At 37.8% G+C, this 21,488-nt stretch overlaps 2 pseudogenes; both read left to right on the top strand.

Annotated features, from left to right (window-relative positions):
• Window positions 1–20,703, top strand: part of LOC145571065 (uncharacterized) — a 44,861-nt pseudogene extending 24,158 nt beyond the window's left edge.
• A 39-nt stretch (window positions 20,704–20,742) lies between these two features.
• On the top strand, window positions 20,743–21,270 carry LOC145571062 (1-aminocyclopropane-1-carboxylate oxidase 5 pseudogene; annotated as a pseudogene).
• The last annotated feature ends 218 nt before the right edge of the window (window positions 21,271–21,488 follow it).

The raw sequence follows: 21,488 nt of genomic DNA, 5'->3' as shown, positions 1-21,488 counted from the left end.
CCGGGGCATTTGGACCAAGTATTCAAGACCCGAAGAGGAAATCCAGATTGGCCCAAAGAATTGGAGCCAATTCGAAGTCCAAAGAGTGGCCCAAGAGTGCCGCCCGGCCAATAATGGTCTCGCCCGAAGGCGCGCCCGGCCGGGCGGGAGAAGCAAAGCTGCCGCCCAAACTCGCGCCCGGCCGGGCGCGAGAGACTTACCTGAGAAGAAAAAGGCGGGCCCGATCGGGCAGTGCCTCGCCCGATCGGGCGCGTGTCATTATTAGGAGGTTTAACCGTCTTTTAAGTTTGTTTTAGTTTAGGATTTTTGCTTAATATAAATACTTCTTCGTTAAGCGAGTTTAGTATCTTCTATAATTTTACTCTTTCTTAATTCTTCTCTTAGATTTTCTCTCTTTACTTAGCTTTTAGATTAGTTTCTCTCTCTAATACTTTGTTCTTAACTCTACTCTTAATTCTAGATTACTTTGGTAACGATTTCTTCTACTTTAATCTCAGTTATTTATTTTAATCCTTTCATCATGTCTTAATTTATTTCTTTGATTAGTTTAGATTTAATTATGTGTGAGTAGTTTTATTTCTAGGGTTTATGGGGATCCATAAATTATATGAAGGGGTAATTTATTGTTGTTAATTATCAATGCTAGATTAATTTCCTATTGATTGATTTAATGCTCTGTGACTAGATTGGCTTGATCTTTTATGCATGAGTTTGACAATATTAATTCGAGATTCAAGAGATGAGAATTGATGTTTAGGTCTAGTTTCAATAGGCAGGTTAATTTATAAATGGTTAAGTTGAGATTCGAGAGATGAGATTTAATACCGGTAGATTAATTATGTGATTGTAATACGTAGCGAAAGCCCTTTATGATCTGATTACTTTATGCATTGATGATTGATTATTATGTTTTACCCTAGAATGTTATTTATTGGTGAACCTATGCCCTAGGCCTTTATTCATTGTTTTCTCTTTACTCTTAATCTCTGTAGTTTAGTTTTATATCCATATTATTAAAATAATTTAGATTGCTTTAATTAATTAGGTATAAAAAGACTTGTTTCCCTGTGGATTCGACCCTACTTCCCTATCTGCATTAGTTAGAGGATTTAGGAATTACTTTTGATTAGGTGATACGACTTTAGTCTGTCAATAAGCGTAAAAAGGTTCTCATTGGAAAGACCATCCGTAATGCGTCAAAACCATAGGATTTTTACACGTAGGAATCTAGGGAAATATCTTTCACAACTAAAGTCGATATAATGCAACGAAAAAACTGGAAAATATATGAACAGAAAGCTGCCGAGGCATGTAGGAATTAGCGCTGAGAAAACAGCGTTGGCACCAAACAATAGCTCTGTCGCCTGGCAACATTGCCAGCGTTTGGCAACGGTACTATTTTCTCGCGCCAAATTCTTCCACTACCGAGCCAGAAATCTACATTCTCGTTTTGACTAGTTTTCTAATACTGTTTGCTCAGTTTTAATTCTTGATTGAGTTTTTCCCTTTTTCTGAAACCCACATGTGTTCTAAATATGGCCATAACCCTCTGGGAATTCACGCTCCATATAACCAATCGAACGCTCCTGGCAACGAAGGGTACATCCGATTTGTTGAATTCACCAAACCATGGAAGCGAGTTTAACTCGCGGGGTCCCCTCCACACGCGCCAACCTTTCCAAAGGTAAGGCTTCTGCATGGTGCATCCGGACTCATAACCATGGACCCTCTTTGACTAACCCATATCCTGAACTTTAGAGAACTAGAGCCATGGTTAGGTTGCAAACTCATTTCATCATATCGTGACTATATGACTACTTGTGCGTTACATATCTTATATTTGTTTTCCCTAACCGTTTGTTGGACTTGTTAATGAGTTAAATAAATTAATTACCAAAGGACTTTGCTAATTTAATTAATTAATTAATTAATAAATGATTAATGTCTAATAAATTGATCAAACTTAACTTAGTACGACTTTTAGGCTTGTCCCTTTAGAGAAAAATACTGGAAACAATCCCAGATCGATGTTCCAAAATGGCGCAAAGATTTGGACTGTGGCGCCACGTGCTAGTGTTCGGCGCCAGGCGACAATCTCGTCGTCTAACGCTGGCCTTTAGCGTCTGGCGACGGTATTGTCGTCTGACGAAAGCCTGTATTTTCGCTCGAGTCTTCACGATGAATAAGTCTAATCAATATGCTAAAACAGTTTAATCGATTTATTAATGATAGTAATCATATTAAGTCCTTAATTGAGTTTAGGCACATAATCCCATGGTCTCACACAAGAGTCAAAGTATGTCACTCACATTCACCACTAAAGCACACACATAATATGTCACATTTTGACCATGTTTAGCGCGTATTTTCCGTCTTTTTTGTAGGGGGTAAGTCGGATATTAATCCTTAAATTAAACCATACTTTTTTTAAACCCTTTCTCAAAAACACACCCTATTTTTGCTTCTTTTTTTTGTTTTTTAAAATCAATAAAATCAAAGTTAAATTTGAGTCAAGTCATTAAAACAAATAAATGGTACAGCGCTTGGTTAAGAAAGGAAGGGCGGTTAATCAAAGATAATACATTCGTTCAAATACTCCTTTTTGACAAACCCATCACTAGGAAAAGAAAAGATAAGAGGATCATGGCCTCTCAAGAAGAATTTAATGAACTCAAGAAGGATGTAGCTAACCTAACTGAATTGATGAAGAGTATAGCTCTTCAAGTTAATGACCCTGTAAGGCAACAACAAATGGAGATCATGCAAGAAAGCTTGAGCAAAATATCCAATGACTACAGATTCCAGGGCATTAGCTCACAATTGGTCTTAGTGGACAAGGAACTTCTTTTACAGAAGTTCAATGCCAGTGACATCCCTAAGTTCAAGGGAATAGATAATCCTTAATTCCACTTAAGGGCGTTCGAGATAATAATGAACATTAAGGGGATAGATAAGAAAACTTTTCATACATTGTTTTCTTTATCACTCGAAACTGTTTGTCAACTATGGTTCTTTTCCCTTGACAAAGAGAAAACCTCTACTTGGGATGCCATTGTAAATGCTTTTATCGATAGATATAAGTGTAATATTCAAGTTGAAACAAATCATAGGGAACTTGAGCTACTTAAACAAAAAGAGAATGAAGGTTTCACTTCTTTCTTTAATAAGTGGAGGGAAACCTCTGCTAAGATGATTGAGGTCCCTACTGAAAAGGAATCTATGAGATTTTTCATAAAGAATCTTTAGGAAAAATATTCTAAACATCTCACGTATCAAAGCAACTTGAATACTTTTAAGGTCGTCTATGACATTGGGATTAATATTAAAGACGACCTTGCAAAGCAAAAAGCTGCTAACACTAACTCCAACAGTGCCTGGAAAGGAAAGAAGAACGACAATCCTTCTTCTTCCAAAACCAGCCACTCAAACAATGTTAGCACCTTTAATCTGAATGAAGTCCTTGCTATGAACAATCAAGGACAAAAGAAACCATTTAGGAGAAAATTTACTCCTATTGGTATGAGTTATGACACCGCATTTGACTGTCTTCATGCAAAAGGTCTTATAACTCATATTGGACCATTTGGGGATCCACCAGTCGAAAAGAGAACGTCTAATTGGAACCCCAATGCACACTGCAAATACCATCAAGGCAGGGCCATCTTACTGAGAATTGCTGGAAGCTAAAGGAAGCTATCCAGGACTTGATCGACAACAATAAACTCCCAGTGCCTCCTGCAAGAAAGAAGCCAAGCATCAATAGTGCACCACTTTCTGACTCCTTGGCTATCTCTGATGAGAAAAATTCTGTTGATCCCTCATCTTTGATTAAACCAGTTGAAGAAACTCATGCCCTTGAAGAAGAACAAGAAGTATTCTTCGACGCCATGAGTGAAGCATCCCTAATGCAACAACCGCCCACTAAAGAAGACATATTGCTCCTCGTATATTCGGTAGAGAAATTTGTAGGCATGTGTAGAAGAATTTTTGAACACACGGAACAAGAACGAAATAAACATGTCAACAAAGAGGTAACACCAACTACGAAGAAACCATTCTCTCTTCAAGTAGTTGAAACACCCAAAAGGAGCCATAGGCCCTACACTCCAATTGGGACCACTTATGCGAATATGTTTAAAATGCTCTCCGAGAGTGGCAAGATTAAACCTCTCAAACCGAGACCATTTGAATCACTAAAGAGGACGGATAGGTTCTGCTGTCCATATCACCAATCAGGGGGACATACAATAGAACAATGTTTTAAATTTAAGGATTTAATTCTAAAATTGATTGATGATAAAAAGATAGTCCAAATTCCACAAGAGAAAGATGCTACTATTAATGGAATTTGGGACAATGACGAACAAAGTGATGACTTTGATCCTTCCAAACTTATCACTGCATCAGAGGGTTTAGGATGGAGAAATACTGTGAAAGTAACTACTCCAAGTGGAAGAAAGATTTCCATAACAACCGGACAAGGACCAATGTTCGAAGAATCGTTAGAGTCCGAGTCAGAGTCTTCCCCTGTTGAGTTTTCTAAGTCCTTAGTTGTAGCACTCTCTCCTAGTTCTTCTTCTATAGCGTCTTCCCCTAGAATAGTTAATAATCAAGTCCCAACGGATGTCACTTTATTTGATGTAATGGTTTCCGAATTCAATAACATGTCTTCTTTTGCTTACTCCTCGTGTCATTCTTTAACTCAAGATGATGAGCATTACTTAACTAACAATGAAAGTGACAAAGAAATAATTAAAGCAATGGAAATACTTGAAAATAAAACACCGGTAATTGAGGATACTGAAACGGTGACATATCAAAAGATCCAACCATTAAAAGAGAAGTTAAAATCGGACTAACACTTAATAAAGATGAAAGAACCGATTTTATTTATCTATTAAAAGAATTTATCGATGTATTCGCTTGGTCATATGAAGATATGCTAAGAATTAATAGAGAAATAGCTTAACACACTATTTCACTAATTCCAGGAATAAAACCTGTAAAACAAAAGTTACGTCGAATGAAACCAGGCGTAGCCTTAAAAATAAAAGAAGTACAAAAATAAATAACAGCAGGTTTTATTAGGGTATCCAAATACCCCGAATGGGTCGCAAATGTAGTCCTAGTTCCGAAGAAGGTTGGAAGAGTACAAATGTGTGTTGACTATCGATATCTAAATAAGGCAAGTCCAAGGACGATTTCCCTTTACCACATATCGATATTCTAGTAGACAATACAGCAATCCACGCACTTCTCTCATTTATGGATGGGTACGCAGGGTATAATAAGATCCTCATGGCAGCAGAAGACATGGAGAAGACAACGTTCATAACCTTGGGGCACTTATTGTTACACGGTGATGCCATTCGGGTTGAAAAACACGTGTACCACTTACCAACGAGCAGCAACTTCTTTACTCCATGACATGATACACAAGGAAGTCGAAGTTTATGTAGATGACATGATTGTGAAATCAAAGTATCGACCAGGACATTTGGTAGCTCTAAGAAAGTTCTTTGAAAGGTTAAGAAAATACAACATGAGGCTGAACCCATCCAAGTACGCTTTTGGAGTCACCTCAGGAAAACTCTTGGGATACATCATTAGCTCTAGAGGAATAGAGATAGACCCAACCAAGATCAAAGCAATCATGTCAATGCCACCGCCCAAAATCGAAAAGCAAATTCGGGGATTCATTGGCCGGTTGCAATACATAAGTAGGTTCATATATAAATTGACAACAATATGTAAACCAATATTCAAGAAGCTTAAAAATAATGTGCCAGTAATATGGGACGATGAGTGCCAAAAAGCCTTTGGGAAGATCAAAGCCTATCTCGTTAATCCTCCTGTATTAGCACCAGCACTCCCAGCAATCCCTCTTAGGTTTTACTTAATAGTCACCAAAGACACAATGGGGGATATGCTCGCACAAGAAGTAGAAGGAAAAGAGAACGCCATATACTATTTAAGTAAAAAGATGCTCGAGTATGAAATACGCTATACACCACTTGAGAAATTTTGCCTCGCGTTAGTGTGGGCCATAACCAAATTAAGACATTACATGCTCGTTCATACAGTCTTTATAGTATCTCGAATGGATCCACTCAAATATCTCTTCGAGAAATCTACACTAAATGGGCGAATATCAAGATGGATAGTCAACCTGGCCCAAATCGATGTAAGGTTCATGCCCCAAAAGGCTATTAAAGGATTCGTGGTTTCAGATTTCTTAGCGGATTTTCCAATAGAAGATTCCACGTCTATACACGAGAATGATTTTCAAGACGAAGACCTGATGGTCACAGAAGATGATACTTGGACTCTCTACTTCGATGGAGCCTCAAACCAAAAGGGATGTGGTGTAGGAGTACTATTGGTATCACCTAAAGAAGAGAATTTTCCAATCTCCATAAAGCTAGATTTCGACGTTACCAACAACGCTGCAGAATACAAAGCATGCGTGGTAGGCCTCAAAACAACATTGACGTTGGGGGTAAAGAAACTTCGAATTTTCGGGGATTCTTCGTTGATCATCAATCAAATTTCTAAGAGATGGAAAGTAAGGAGTGAAAGCTTGGCCCCTTACCAAACCTACTTGGAAACTCTCACAAACCAACTGGAAAAGGTAGAATACACATATCTACCTAGAGAGGTGATGTGTTCATTCTATATAGTATTTTACCCCCGTCCCTTGGTCATAATTAGTAGTGTTTTTGGCTCTTTAAAGCCACTTTTATTACTAATTGGTGTTTTCTAGTGTTTTCGTAGATTTGGTTGACTTTTGCAGGGATTTATGCTTTTGGAGTATTTTCCCGAGATATTTTGGAGCAATCACGAGCACTGGAGAAGCACGACCAGATTTTATAGCCCAGGGCCGGTTGGAGCCATCGAACCGGTGATTAAGGGCTCGGTAGAGGTGATATCGGGGCGTTTGGACCGAGTATTCAAGACCCAAAGAGGAAACCCAGATTGGCCCGAATAATTGGTGCCCAATCGAAGTCCAAATATTGGCCCAAATGATCCGCCCGGCCAAAAAGGCTGGCGCCCGGAGGCGCGCCCGGCCGGGCGGGAGGAGCGCCCGGTGACGCGCCCGGCCGGGCGCGAGATTATTATTAGAGGTGAAAAAAGGCGCGCCCGATCGGGCGGTGCCTTTCCCGATCGGGCGCGTGTTTATTTAGGAGACGATTAACGTCGTTTTAATTTGTTTCAGTTTAGGATTTTTGTACGGAGTATAAATACTCCTCCGTAATACGATTTTAGGACGACTTCTTCTTCTCTTAATCCTTTCTCTTAGACTTTCTCTCTCTACTTAGTTTTCTCTCTCTAAACTCTCTCCCTAAACCTTTGTTCTTATTTCTTTGATTAATTCCAGATTTACTTTGGTGACGATTTCTCTTCCCTTAATCTTAGTTATTTATTTTATTCCTTTGATCATGATTTATTTTATTGCTTTGCTTAGTTATTATTTAATTATGTGTGAGTAGTTTAATTTCTAGGGTTTGTGGGGATCCATAAATGATATGAAGGGGTAAATTATTGTTGTTGATTATCAATGCTAGATTAATTTCCTATTGATTGATTTAATGCTCTGTGACTAGATTAGGCCTATCTTTTATGCATGAGTTTGACAATATTGATTCAAGAATCGAGAGATGAGAATTAATGTTTAGGTCTAGTTTCAATAGGCAAGTTAATTTATAAATGGTTAAGTCAAGATTCGAGAGATGAGATTTAATACCGATAAATTAATTGTGTGATTGTGATAAGTAGAGAGAGCCCTTTACAATATGGTTAATTGATGCATTGATGATTGACTATTATTGATTGTTGGTATTGCATGATGATTTCTTATTGGATTGTTTTAATGTTTTACGATTGCGGCTTGTAAAAGTATAGCAATATTAAATTGATGAATCGAGCAGATGTTAATTTGATATTAAAGGCTATTTTCAATAAGAACTTAGATCTAGTAAATTGCAAGAGCCTGTTAGGTCTATGTTGGTTAATAAATTGCGAGAGCATGTTAATCATGTTATTTATGCAATGTCAATGACTGATTACCCTATTTTGCCCCGGAGTATTATTTATTGGTGAACCTATGCCCTAGATCCTTTTATATATTATTTTCTCCCTTTTCCTACTCTTTTTAGTTTAGTTTTATATTCAACTTTTAATATTGGTTACTTAAATAATTTAGATTATAATATTTGATTAGGAGTAAAAAGACTTGTTTCCCTGTGGAGATCGACCCTACTTCCCTATCTACTTTAGTTAGTGAATTTGGTAATTATTTTTGATTAGGGGATACGACTTTACCCTGTCAAGAGGAAAATCAATTTGTTGATGCCTTGGCAAGACTAGCCTCAATGGTTAGGATTTTAACGGAAATTGAGTAAATGCCCTTAACAATAGAAAAGAGGCATAAACCGGCTTATATCCAAGCAATAGAGGCTGATAAGGTAACCCATGAAGAAGAAGAAGAAGAGGAAGAACCTTGGTATAAAGACATCCTCAACTATGTCACAAAGGGAGAATATCCACCCCATGCTGACAAAAGAGCAAAAACATCCTTAAGACTTTTGGCCTCCCAATATGTACTCATTAATGACGAGTTACACAAAAGGGTACATAAAGGTCGAGCTCTTCTATGTTTAGGCAAAAAGGAAGCCCAAAGATCTATGAGAATATTCCCAAAGGGGTATATGGAACACACGTAAATGGCAAAATGCTAGTCGAAATGATAATGTGCGAAGGGTATTATTGGACTACCATGAATAAGGATTGTCATCAATATGTCAAAAGATGCCCTAAGTTCCAAATATATGTTACCTTGCAACATGTTCCTCCGTCTCTCCTCTACACCTATACATCATCATGGTCATTCTCAACATGGGGAATAGATATCATTGAAAGAATTACTCCTCCAGGAACAGGAGGCCATGAGTACATATTAGTAGCAATTGATTACTCCACTAAACAGGTTGAAAAAAAATCATATGCTAAACTCACTGCAAAACATTTAGCACTCTTTATCGAAAGATACATTATTTGTCGATCTGGAGTCCCACATGAAATGATAAGTGACAATGGAACTCACTTTCAAGCAGAATGTGAAGAATTGTTACAAAAGTATGGCATTAAATACCATCATTCTTCTCCATATAGACCTCAGGCAAATGGTGAAGTTGAGGCAGCTAATAAAAACTTAAAGACAATCATCGAGAAGATGACACAAAAATTACAAAGATTGGCCTGAAAAACTCCACTTTGCTCTGTGGGGTTATCGCACGTCAATTCGCTCATCAACACGGAATACGTCATTTTCCTTAGTCTATGGAATGGATGTCGTACAATCCGTAGAGCTAGAAATACCTTCCCTACGCATCGCGTTAGAAAGTAAACTCGATGAAGTAGAATGGACTAGAGCGTGGTATGAAGAGCTAATTCTACTTGATGAAAAGCGACTAGAGGCTCTACATCATACTCAAGTTATCAAACTCGTATGACTAGACACTTCAACAAGAAAGTCAAGACAAGGAATATTAAAGTAGGAGACTTGGTGCTAAAAGCATTAAGGAAAAATGTTTTAGACCCAAGAGGCAAGTTTAGACCCAATTGGTCTGGCCCATATATTGTCAAAACTATCCTATCAGGTGCTGCAACACTGACTGATATGGATGGCAATGAGTTCTCAAACATGACAAATCTTGAACAACTTAAGAAGTACTACCCATAATTACTTGAGTAGGACACTCAAGAGAGCTACGTTTGGCCTGACTCCTTATGAAAGGATACGTAGGCAACCCTCATAGGGTGCGGCCAGTTTAATTTTTACAAACCTCGCATCCCAACTGTAACACCTCGTATTTTTATATGTATTTTATTTAAAATATGTATTTTGTAAAAGTATTTAAATAATTTTAATGTTTTAATTATGGTATTTTAATTATTTATTCTATGTAAGTTTGGAAATATTTTTTAAAAGGGAAAGTTTATTTAATTAATTATTTTATAAAATTTGGTGTTTATTTTAGGAAAGTATGATTTTAATAAGTTTTATTAGGGAAGGGATTAGGAAAATTAAAAGAGGAAATTTTAGGGAAAAGGGTTAGTAGAGAAGGGGTATAAATATCCCACTTATAAGGCAAATCAATTTTGCCCAGAGTGGAGAAAACCCAAGGTAAACTTCTCTCTCCCTTCTCCTTATTTTTCTTTCTTTTCTTTCTCTTTTTCCCCTTCCCCTTTCTTTTTTTTTTTGGCTGCCCCTTTCCCCCACCACAGCCGACCACCAGCAACAGGTGGCCGCCGCTGCCAGTAGCCGACAGCAGGTGGATGCCGAGTCTCTTCTCCCCTTTTTCGGTTTTAAAAAAAAAAAATTCAATCTTTATTGTTAAAAAACTAATCTATGCTTGAATCTAATTGTTAATTATGAGTTTTGGGATTTGATTTTGATATTTAATTATAAGTAATATGTTAATTAATTTTCAAATTTTTGTTTTAATTAAAAAAAGCCCCAATTTTTGAAATCCTAGGTTCTTGATTTATGAATTACTGAAGGATTATGATGTTTCATGGTTTAGATTTATGATTAAAGTGTTTTAAGGCTTAATTACAGCAAGTTTTAATTAAAATATAGTGCTGAAATTTTTAGTAAAGCATTTAAAATTAAGTTTCTTTAAGAAATTTCAATTACCCATTAATTGGGACTAAAGTATGATGTTTTAAATATAATTTCAGCATGTTTTAATTAAATTATAAGGGGTTTTATAATAGTATATATTGCTGGAAATTTGTGTAGATATTGGCACTTATATATAAGCTTGGAAGACGGCAGAAGGGTTGCTTGTTGACACCAACCATCTTCTCAATTTTCCACCAAGGGATGATCCATTTGATAGCAAAATCACAAGAAGCAAATATTTTACTCCACTCCCGGCTACCCATCTTTATGGAAAAGCATTTCTTTCGCCTAACAAAGCAATTTGGTGTATATTTTTCTATATTGTCAGGAGGACTAATTAATTCTAGCCTCTCCATTAGCCACATCTGCAAAAAATTCAATGCAAATAATTAGTATTACTATACAAAAATATATGTTTTTTAATTCTGTAATTAAAAATATTATTTTTCTACCTATAATAAAATTGGAGAGCCTCGAAAAGGTGCTTTTGGATTTTTCTTTAATTCATCCAAACTAAGCATAGTTTCTCCAACAATTAATGGCATTGGATTCTTCCCTGATTCTATTTGTTCCATGACAGACACTAAAATTGCTTGACCCTCACGATTATTACCACTAGTGAGGAGATATTGGCTAAACATGCAAAAGAGAAAAGCTCTCCTCCTATAAACATGAAAAGACTCAGAATATGGTCTATCAAAGTAGTGGCGTGCAAATTCTTTCAGATTAACTACAGTTTTATCTACAATATTTGTTAGACCCTGTCTTTAAGATTATAAAAACGCTCAAAATCTTTATAATAATATTCACTAATATTAGGAATTATCGCAAGATCCATGGAAGGAAAGCCTAGAATAGCACCAAATTCTTCCGGTAAAGGACTAATTTCATCATAGCCTAGTCTAAAGCAATGTGTGTCTGGATCCCAATATTCTAAGGCGATATGAATAAAATCTATATCTATGTCTACCCCCTTAATACCATAAATACCTCCCAGATGAAAGAAATCAAGCTCTTTTCTCTCCCTAGCAGTCAAAGATCGGCACCACTCACGAGTAAAATCCCTAAAACTTTTATACATTATTGCTTAAAGGGAATTAAAGCTATAACTATTAGTTTAAATTAATCTGTTCGAAATATACAAAATTCGGCAGATTTGGGGGCTATTTATGCATAAAACTGTTACAGTTTGTTTTCCGAAAGGATTCGAAGAAAAAAGTATGTCGCCAGACGACTGGGTCAGCGTCTGGCGACGAGGTCAGCGTTTGGCGACAGAGAGTCGGTTCGACGACAGCTTTCTCGCGCTATGCAAATCATACGTTTTCTTTTGATTACGACTCAATTTTGTGCATTGACTTTACGTTTTTTATTCCTTTCAAACACTTTTCGATTAATTTTAGGCTTATGTTAGTCATAATTTTATTTTTCATTTTTTTCTTTTTGGGGGAGAAAGTCGGATACCCTCCATTGATAATAAAAAATGACGGAAATTTTTTGCGCAAAAACTTAGTCACATTTTTTATCACACACTCACATGAACATAAAATAAAAAATAAAATGCAAAGATAAAATAAGCATAATATAGTCGTATATACAATATGTCTAATGTAGAAGTCGTGTAATACAAATTAGCAAAGTCCTACAAGTCAAATAAAATAAATACAGGTACAACTACGGTGCCGGAGGACACAAATGGGGAGGCACTCCCGAAGTGTCAAAGAACAAGGTAGATCGTGGAGTATGCCCCTCACCGGCTCCAGGATCACCGACTGTCGGGATCGACAGAGTAGGGTTAGCCCATCCAGGCTCACCCTGGTGCTGAATAGCCAACGGCTGAGGCTGCGGCGGTGCTGCAACGACGAGCCGACCTCGTACGTCCTACCACCCCTTAAAGGAGTCGATGGCACGCCTCCTTGGCCTATAGGCCTAGCGTATGCACCCTTAGACGAAGAGCCTGAACCCTCCGGTCTCTCAGGTGGAGCCGTCTCCGATCGACCACCCTCACCCCTGGAAGAGGTACGACGACGCCTCATGTCGGACCTCTCTCTCCTAGCCTCAGGTGTCGCTCGAGTGTGTGGAGGAGGCCGGAATAGGTTGTCCCCACAAAAGTAAATCATGTCAGATGCTAAATGAGTAAATACGGGCATGAGATAAGGATAAGAGAAATACCTCTGCAGTGTCGTCACGACGACAAGAAGCTTGATCCCTCAATCTCACCGGCTGGTAACGAAAGGCGTCCAAACCTCTCGCCATCCTTGTAATCACCTCGCGAGAGAACTGTCAAGGGATAAGTCAGTAACAATAAAAAAAATATATGTGCAAGAAAAAGAGCAAACAAATGACTCACCCAAGTCTGATGACGAGGTATCGACTGCTCGATAAAGCGGTAATCCGGAAGAGCCATAGGAATCATCTCCTCAACGGGGCCATACATCCCCTAATAGGTGATGGACACAGGAAGAGCAACGAACTCCGCGCGCACATCCTACAAAATAAACTGGGTAATTAATACCTACTTGGGGGCTATACAAGAGACAAATACACAAGATAAAGAATACCTCTTCTCCTCCCTCTGGCAAGAGCGGCAGCAGTGCCTCTATGTAGCATAGCTCCGGACGAGCGTGCGTCCGCCAAGGCGTGCCCTTTGGCGCCCTACTCGCCAAAGTCCTCAACCTCGCCTTATCGAATATATGCCGAGGAGGGCAAGCTGGAACAACGAAGGCCTCCGAGGAGTGCTGAATAGCCATTCTCTCGCCTAAATACACCGCGGTCTCATACATCCCCTAGAAGTACCGACGCTGAGCAGTGTATTGCGCAGCAAGCACATAAATGTCAAAATTGGCCCACGGCCGGCTCCTACAAAATGCATACTCATAAGACAAAATCCATCTAAATATATAAAAAGGCAATCGTTTAAGGAACATAACGAGAGGATCATCACTCGAATGCGCCTAGTAGTAACATCCGCACTGTGACGGCCTCCCCAACCGGCAACAACGGGGAGCTCGCGACATGAAGGTCTCGCCGGCGCAAGAGATGGAAAGTACTCGTAGAACTAGATTTATAAAAATAAAGAAATGTCAACAAATGCAAAAACAGATCTAGAGCTAAATTTAAAAGAAATAAAGTGCACCTCTACGACTCTCCAAAAGCTGGAAAGTGTGACGTCTCCCTCGAAGGAGCTATGACGACTAGCAAGTCGCAGTCCAACTAGGAAGTCCGCGTAGGCCAAGCTGGCCCAATCATACGACCCGACAATAGGAAGGTCGCGAAGAGCAAGCACATAGTAGAGTAGCACTCGATTACCTTTGTTAGGTGAAAAGGTCCCTGACAACAAGATAAGAGCAAAAATGTGCACCCGCTGCTCTAGGGTGGTCGAACTATCCTGAAAGGTCGTCGCAAGCATGCTTCGGCGAATGCATCTAGTGCTAAGTTGTGTCTGATCAACCTCAGCACGATCCCGAATGGTGATAGGGCCCAACAACTCTAGTACCTCTGGAGAAAAGACAGTGATCTTGCTGTCGAAAGGAAGCGGGGCCGAAGTGAACTCCAACCCCGTAATGAGACTGAAATCAGCAAGGGTAATAGTCATCTCACCCCAAGGAAAATGAAAGGTGTTGGTAGTGTCCCAAAGGAACTCCGCCAAAGCTTAAACTACATAGTGGCTCTATCTGAAAGAGTACATAGCCTGAGTGGCTCGCAGTAAAGGAGTCAAGCCACATGACTCCCATAGAAGGCGCAAACAATTATGGTCGAGGAAGTATGTATCGTACAAAGAGTCGATGGTCGTGTTGCCGGAACCATGGTTGCGGACCCTCCCACTGTGAATCCCTCGTCTGAGTTAAGTTTGGAAAAAACTTACATGGATCCGGAAAATAGATGAGACAAGCTTTGATTTGAACCAAATTTGAGCGAATTTGGTGGACAAACGAGCAAGAACGATTAATTTGAAGCTTCGAGCGAAAACGAACAATAGCAGCAGCAGTCACGGCTAATGAAGAAGAAAGGGGTTTTATTTCAAAAACCTGACATCAGCACCAGATTATGAGTTCGTCGCTAGGAGCTGACCTTGTCGCCTAGAGATGGAGCTTAAACCTGGCGATCGTACGTTCCAGCGTGCGCTTGTGCGGCGACACGATACGTGGCCCTCATAAATGAATATGTGGACCTTATGCATCAATTTCGGGTTCCTTGGTACGCTAGTTAGCCCCTATAAGAAATTTTACATGATTAAGTAATTAGCTCGATTACAATCATAGTAGGTGATCAACCTGATAAAAGATCGTCTCACTTAGCTTAAAGCACCTAAACATTGGCTCATTGTAAAGGCACCGACATAATGGTTCGCAAACAACAAATGCACCGACGTAATGGTTCACGAGCAGCAAAATGTGCCAACGTACTGGCACCGCGGAAGTTTCAGCAAACATCACAGCAACAAAGTTCAAGCGAGCTTTAAGGATCAACAAGTGTTGGTCTTCCGTAATTTTCTTTGGAATATTATCACAACAACGGAGGATGACTTCAAGCGGAGTTATCTTCAACGGTGTACCCTAGCTTGCGGAGGGTTGTCACAAACAACTGAGGATGGCTTCAAGAAAAGTTATCTTCGACGGCGTTCCCTAGGATGTGGAAGGTTGTAAAAAAAATAGGAGATGATTTCAAGCGAAGTTATCTTCAATCATATTCCCTAGATGTGGAAGATGGTCATAAAAAAGCGAAAATTGAAACAGTTGCAAGCGTGGTAGTCTTCAAGCGGTATCCCCTAGCTTGAGGAAGATCGTCAACAAAATCGGTTACTACAGAGACGTGTGCTCGGCGGAGCAAGATACGTGTTTCTTAACTCTCTTATCTGTTTAACTAATGCTAGTTTGCAGGTATCGGCGTTACAAGAATGATTTAGGATCGCAGAACGTTCTGAATCATTCTCTGTCCCTATCATTACTTTGAATTTTGTTTTCGAAACTTCTGTTTCTCCAAACTCGGTCAAAGTGGGGGCTTCTGTAGACACCCAAATGTGTCTCCCCAAAACCAAACCCAGTGATGAATACTTTTCACGTCATCTGATTATCAAACGAAGTGAAAGTGTGGAAAGTCTAGTGATTAGGATGTTTTTATTAAAATATTTCTCTTTCTGTTTTCAAAATATTTCTTTTCTTACTCTGTTTATGAAAAATAGCCAGTCCAATTTGGTTTGGTCCATGATAAGGGTCCAATAATAGTATAGTTGGATTGGGCTTGCAAAGAGCTTTCCAATGATATATTATAAGCCCAATTCCGATGAATTGTGAGTCAGTTATGGATTAAATTAAATTAGGCCCGATGATTTTTAAAGGTGGCCCAATGATCTAGAGGAGGGCCTATTAATTATTATTCCTAAAGTGGTTAAGATTGATTTTAGTCTTCAAGGAATATCTAGAAGGTTCTTTTTTTTTCAAATAAGGTTAGGATTGATAACTATATTTTTAAGATGTTTTATTTTGAATAAAATATATTAAATCTGCTTGGACGCATAATTACTTGTAACCGGTTTAAAAGGTAATACGCGTGTAAAAGCACGTTGTACTTTTGAAGCAGCGCGAGACGACAAAGTCGTCGCCTGGCGCTGACCTTCGTCGCATGGCGACAAGCTTGTTGTCTTGCGCTGACTCCTGTCTTTTGCGACAGGAGGTATTTTATTTCGAATATGATTTTCTTAGATCCCGTACTATTTTTCCTATAAATAGGGGTCGTATTTCCCTGTTTTCAGATCACCAGAATTAGCTACATCTACAATCATCTCTCTCTAAAAGCTAGAAGATTTCTCTCTCTGTATTCTTTTTCTAAACCTTCCCTCTCTCACTATTCCTCACTCATTAGTCTTAGAAACACCTATCCAAGTTCGAAGTTGCCTTTGCCCTAGACGTGAAAGGTTTGATATTTCTGAGGGTTTAGTCCCAAATCTCTATTTCAATTATTTTATATAATTGTTTTGTTTATTTTTCCCTTGAAGTTACAACCGTTTGTATTTTGTTATTAGAAAGAGATACGAGGCATCGAAGTAAGTAATTTAATTGTCTTATTGATCCTTTGATATAGAAATCATGCTTAGATTATTTTGTTGATTCCTATTATAATGTTAGGATGTTTTATTGCTTCTTAGTATCATGTTTAGGGTAATAACTAAATTTCCTAATATCAGTATGATTATTATGATGCTTCATACTTCTTTCCTAATATATTGTTAGTATTATGTTAGGGTTAAAGCTTTGATCTTTTATGTTTAGTGACATGTTAGGATTTGTTATAAATCTTGTTAGTATCATGCCTAGGATCTTGCTCATATTATTATGCTTTAACATGGTTACTTTAATTATGATTGTTATTATTATTATGATTATGATGGTTATGATGATTTATTACAATGCTTGATTTTAATTATTATTGTTATTGCTTGATCACATCTTTTATGCATGTTTAAAAGGAATTGGTACTTGTAATCACGCTTAATAAGATAATTAATAATCTTGTTTAGGTTAATTTGATTATAATTCAAGTGGTCGCCAATAATAGATTTATTTGTGCATTAATATTCAACCAACATAGATTAAACGGGTTTAGGGTTAATCTATTGATTGCATGTTAGTCAGAAAGCGCACATGAATACTAGAAGAATAAAGTAGAGGCTTATTATTAGGGCATGTTCAATCTTTTTTAGGTTGGACTTGTACCTTCATCCCCGAACTTCCAGTCATGGTTCCAAACCTATTGGAGTTAACGATCTCTTGAATCGTTAAGGGGTGTAACCTTCACCCTGTGAACGGTTTACAAGTTCCTAAAACTTGTTGGCGACTCTTTTACTCTAGCTTCCTTCCCTTTGGACGCCACTATGCGTAAGTGTATGATCACAGTGGGGCTCGAGTGTGGGATGGCTTGAAATAATCCCTAAAGGTCCACAAATGGTTTTTTAGACGGCATTCACTTTTTTTTGTTCCATTATGAATGCTTCATAATTGAAACACCCATTTTCCAGAATTCAGGGAACTTTTCTTACTGATTATTGTAGAATTTGATGATTTTGCTCAACTTCTGATGGATTATGTTATTAATTTTGTTATTTGTTCCTTTTTTCATCCTAAGAAACAATTTGGATCAAATGTTGTCATGAAACTGAACATGCAGATTAATTACATGAGATGAAGTTATTAATCCCAATTTTTTTTGTTAATATAATCCAAAAAGGTTAAAAAAAAAAGGAAGGATTTTTCTTGTAATTTGAACCATATAATCTGCAATAAAATTGTGATTTTGTCAAATATTTTAATCCCCATTTTTTATATATTGATTTTGTTGTTGGTTTTTCAATCTATTTCTTGATAATTTTGACAGCAAAACTGTTGTAAAAAATGCAGACAAATTTACAGATGAAATGAGTCCTTATGTCACCAATGTCAAATACTCAGAGCCTCTACAAGAGGCATTTTTGTTCAAAAGTCACAAACTTGATAATAATAAGGCTATGACAGATGCATGTACAGAAGTGATCCCATATCAGGAGGTGAAACACAGAGATTTTGGCACTGAAATGACTCCTTTAGGCAGCTCCACAACCTCAAGGTGTCCCACACCCTTTAAGAGCACCTCGCCCATCCAGCACAATACTTCGGCTAGCCGTTCCGGTGCACTAGCATTGATGGACCAACCCACCAGCACAATTAGCATGGCTCAACTACAAGAGTGCCACCTTGCCAAGCTCCAAATTGGGTCAGTCCAATTTGATTTGGTTACGACTAATTGGAGCACCAAAGAAGAAGAGGAAGAGGAGATATCCAAGAGCTTAAGGCATTTTGAAATTGGGAGGAGGAGTATTTCTGTTTCTGAATCCAGAGCATGTGTTTGGGAAGAAGAGGAAAAGACAAAATTCTGTATTAGGTGAGTTAAACTAATTATTTAAGGAGTAACAAGTTTTGGTTTTAAATTGATTTATTACTATTGTTTATTGAAATTGGATGAATTAGGTTTTGTAAGGTACCAAAGAGAAGAGGCCAAAATTCAAGCATGGTTAAATCTTCAAAATGCCAAAGCTGAAGCTCAATCGAGGAAATTAGAGGTACTAAAATTTTTGTCCCGTAATCTGTGGCATTGTTTTTGTTTTAAGCTGAAACTTGAAGGGTCTTCCTTGTACCAAGAGATACTATAACTCTCTTAAAGCACCCCAGAATTACTAGAAGTTCAATATTTGTAATTATCCATCTATTATCCAATAATTAGAAAATAGGTTTGAACCAAGGTCTTGAATAATACGGAATACAAAGTACTTTACTTTCAGTTAGAGCATATCAAAGTCTAGAAGCAGATTATATATTTGCATTCATGCATTTTGTTAGGAAACAGATTTATGCTTGTTGCTGGAGTAATTTTCTAAAAGATGTCACATAGGTGACTAAAATGCTAGTCGCTTATAGTGTTTTTAACAAACAAATACCCATATGAATTACAATTTCAATGCTCGGTCCTAAGTCATGGGATCGGGGAAAGAATGACAGATACATAAAGCAATGGCTCGTCATATTGTCTATTGATTCGAGTTTGTTGTTTAGCGCCATAATTTAGGTCTTAAACTAGGAGATTATTTAAAATACTGTAAGTTTAAGTGTAGCTTTGTGTGAGTGCTAATAAAAAAACACCAAATCCCAGGTATTAGTTAAGTTGCTGTATTATTTTGATTGCGATTTAGTTTGAAGACTGTGTTTTAAGGTGTTTTCTTTTTTTGATTTTATTGAGCATGCATTATCCATCTCGAGCCAAGCACAGCATGTAAACAATATCCTTCCTCATAAAATAAAATTCTAATCCTTTTTAAAATTGGTTTCTTTCTTGCTTTTTCTTCCTAAGTACCTTCCAAAATCCAACTATACTTTACATTAAATTGGTCCTTCAAAAACATACTTTAACTCTAAGCAATAGAAGTCATGCAACTATGAATACTTTAACTTGAGACCTTCCATGCTAAGAGTGTAAAGACAGTTGTTTTTATATTGTAAGTTGTGTACTCCCATGTGTAGTAGTTCTTGTATCGATTGAATGTATATTACTACGTGTATGGAGGATTTAGTTATTGAAAATAGCTCGAATTATCAAACACAAGTGCTACAAATAGAAATTTAGAAGACATGTTTTGACCATTTTTACTATTCTAGGAGTGAAAAAGAACTTTTATATCCTACTTGTGAATCATTTAAGTTTGGCTTGATCAAAGCTTGACTTCCACTCAACTAAAAAAACTTGTTATTAGACTCATATATGATATACGTGCAGTGACTTCAATAAAGAAAATAATTTACGACTTGTGACTTGACTATAATATTTGAAAATACTCATGATGAAACTAAAACACTAGCAAGTATTAGAAATCAGAATATGGTAACTTGAAGTTTTTCTATTGATTAAAGCATGCACATTATTTGATCTTGATTTGCTTGACCTCAAATTGAGCTTATCTTTATCTTTTTTAGCTCAACAACTTGAGTACAAGTCTAGGTTGCTTAGAGCCGAGCTGAGCTACCCCAAACTTGAGCTTCTTGGCTCGCTATCATGACTACTCTTAATTATTTGGCCAGAACCTTATTATTGATTGTTATTTTAGTCAATAGTAATCCTATCCCAAAACATATTTATCACTTAATATTCCCTCGCTTAGTTTATGCATGTTATTAAAATTACTTTTACTCCTTAAATATCTACTTTATATTCAAGTATTATTCAAGTAATTCATGAAACATGTTTGAATGTCAGCAAATAAACAGGTGAAAATATAGAAAATGAGGTCAGATTCAGAAGAGAAACTGATGAGAAGAATGGCAATAGTTCATCGAAAAGCCAAGGAATGGAGAGTAGCTGCCCAGCTTGTGCACTCTGAGCAAACAAGGAAAACCAGTGAACGAGCCCAGAAGCTGATATTGAGCCACCACCACCATAGTTCCCATCTCTCTCCTCACATTGTATCATGTAGTTGGTTCCCTTGTACTTCTAATTAGTTGGGGAACTTTTAATTTCAGGCTACCTAGAAGAACAAAATGATTGGCATGGAGAATGCACAGGGGGTGGGGTTTCCATCACTTTCATGGATACTGAGCCACTACCCGCCCTTCCCCTACCCTGAGCTTGTGATAGGCCTGCGAGCACACACAGATGCTGGTGGGGTGATCCTACTCTCCCAAGCCGACATAGTTGGTAGTTTACAGATGCTTAAAGATGGAGAATGGATCGAAGTGCAGCCTGTTCCAAATGCCTTAGTCATTAATACAGGAGATCAGATCGAGTACCTAAGCAATGGAAGGTACAAAAGTGCCTGGCATCGGGTTTTGCCTAATCTTGAAGGGACTAGGCGGTCCATTGCCCCGTTCTACAACCCATCCTACAAGGCATCCATTGCCCCATCCACACAGCTCGTCGAGGAGGTCAAGGAAGAAGAAGAGGTGGAGAAATCTCCCAAGGAAAGTGTCACGTATATGAGGTTTTTGTTTGGAGACTACATGTTTGTTTACACAGAACAAAATTTCCTGCCTAAAGAACCCAGGTTCCTAGCTGTTAAGGCCGTGTAAATTTTCTCTAATTTTAACTTCAAGCACATAATATAACTATTGGAACACAAAGTTCCATTAGTAATTTTTTTTAATCTTTATTCCTCTTTTGTGTTTTTTTAAAGCATTATACCCTCTAATTGTGGGTTGGTGGAAGTCTTTGAAGTAGTATGGTGTTAAGAAGTTGGATTAATGTTATCCTTATTCTGTAATCTAAAATTCTTTTTAATTTTTCGCGA

This window comes from Chenopodium album, chromosome 2 (genome assembly GCF_948465745.1).
Source record: "Chenopodium album chromosome 2, dcCheAlbu1.1, whole genome shotgun sequence".
Classification (NCBI taxonomy): domain Eukaryota; kingdom Viridiplantae; phylum Streptophyta; class Magnoliopsida; order Caryophyllales; family Amaranthaceae; genus Chenopodium; species Chenopodium album.
This window is presented reverse-complemented; position numbering and strand designations above follow the sequence as displayed.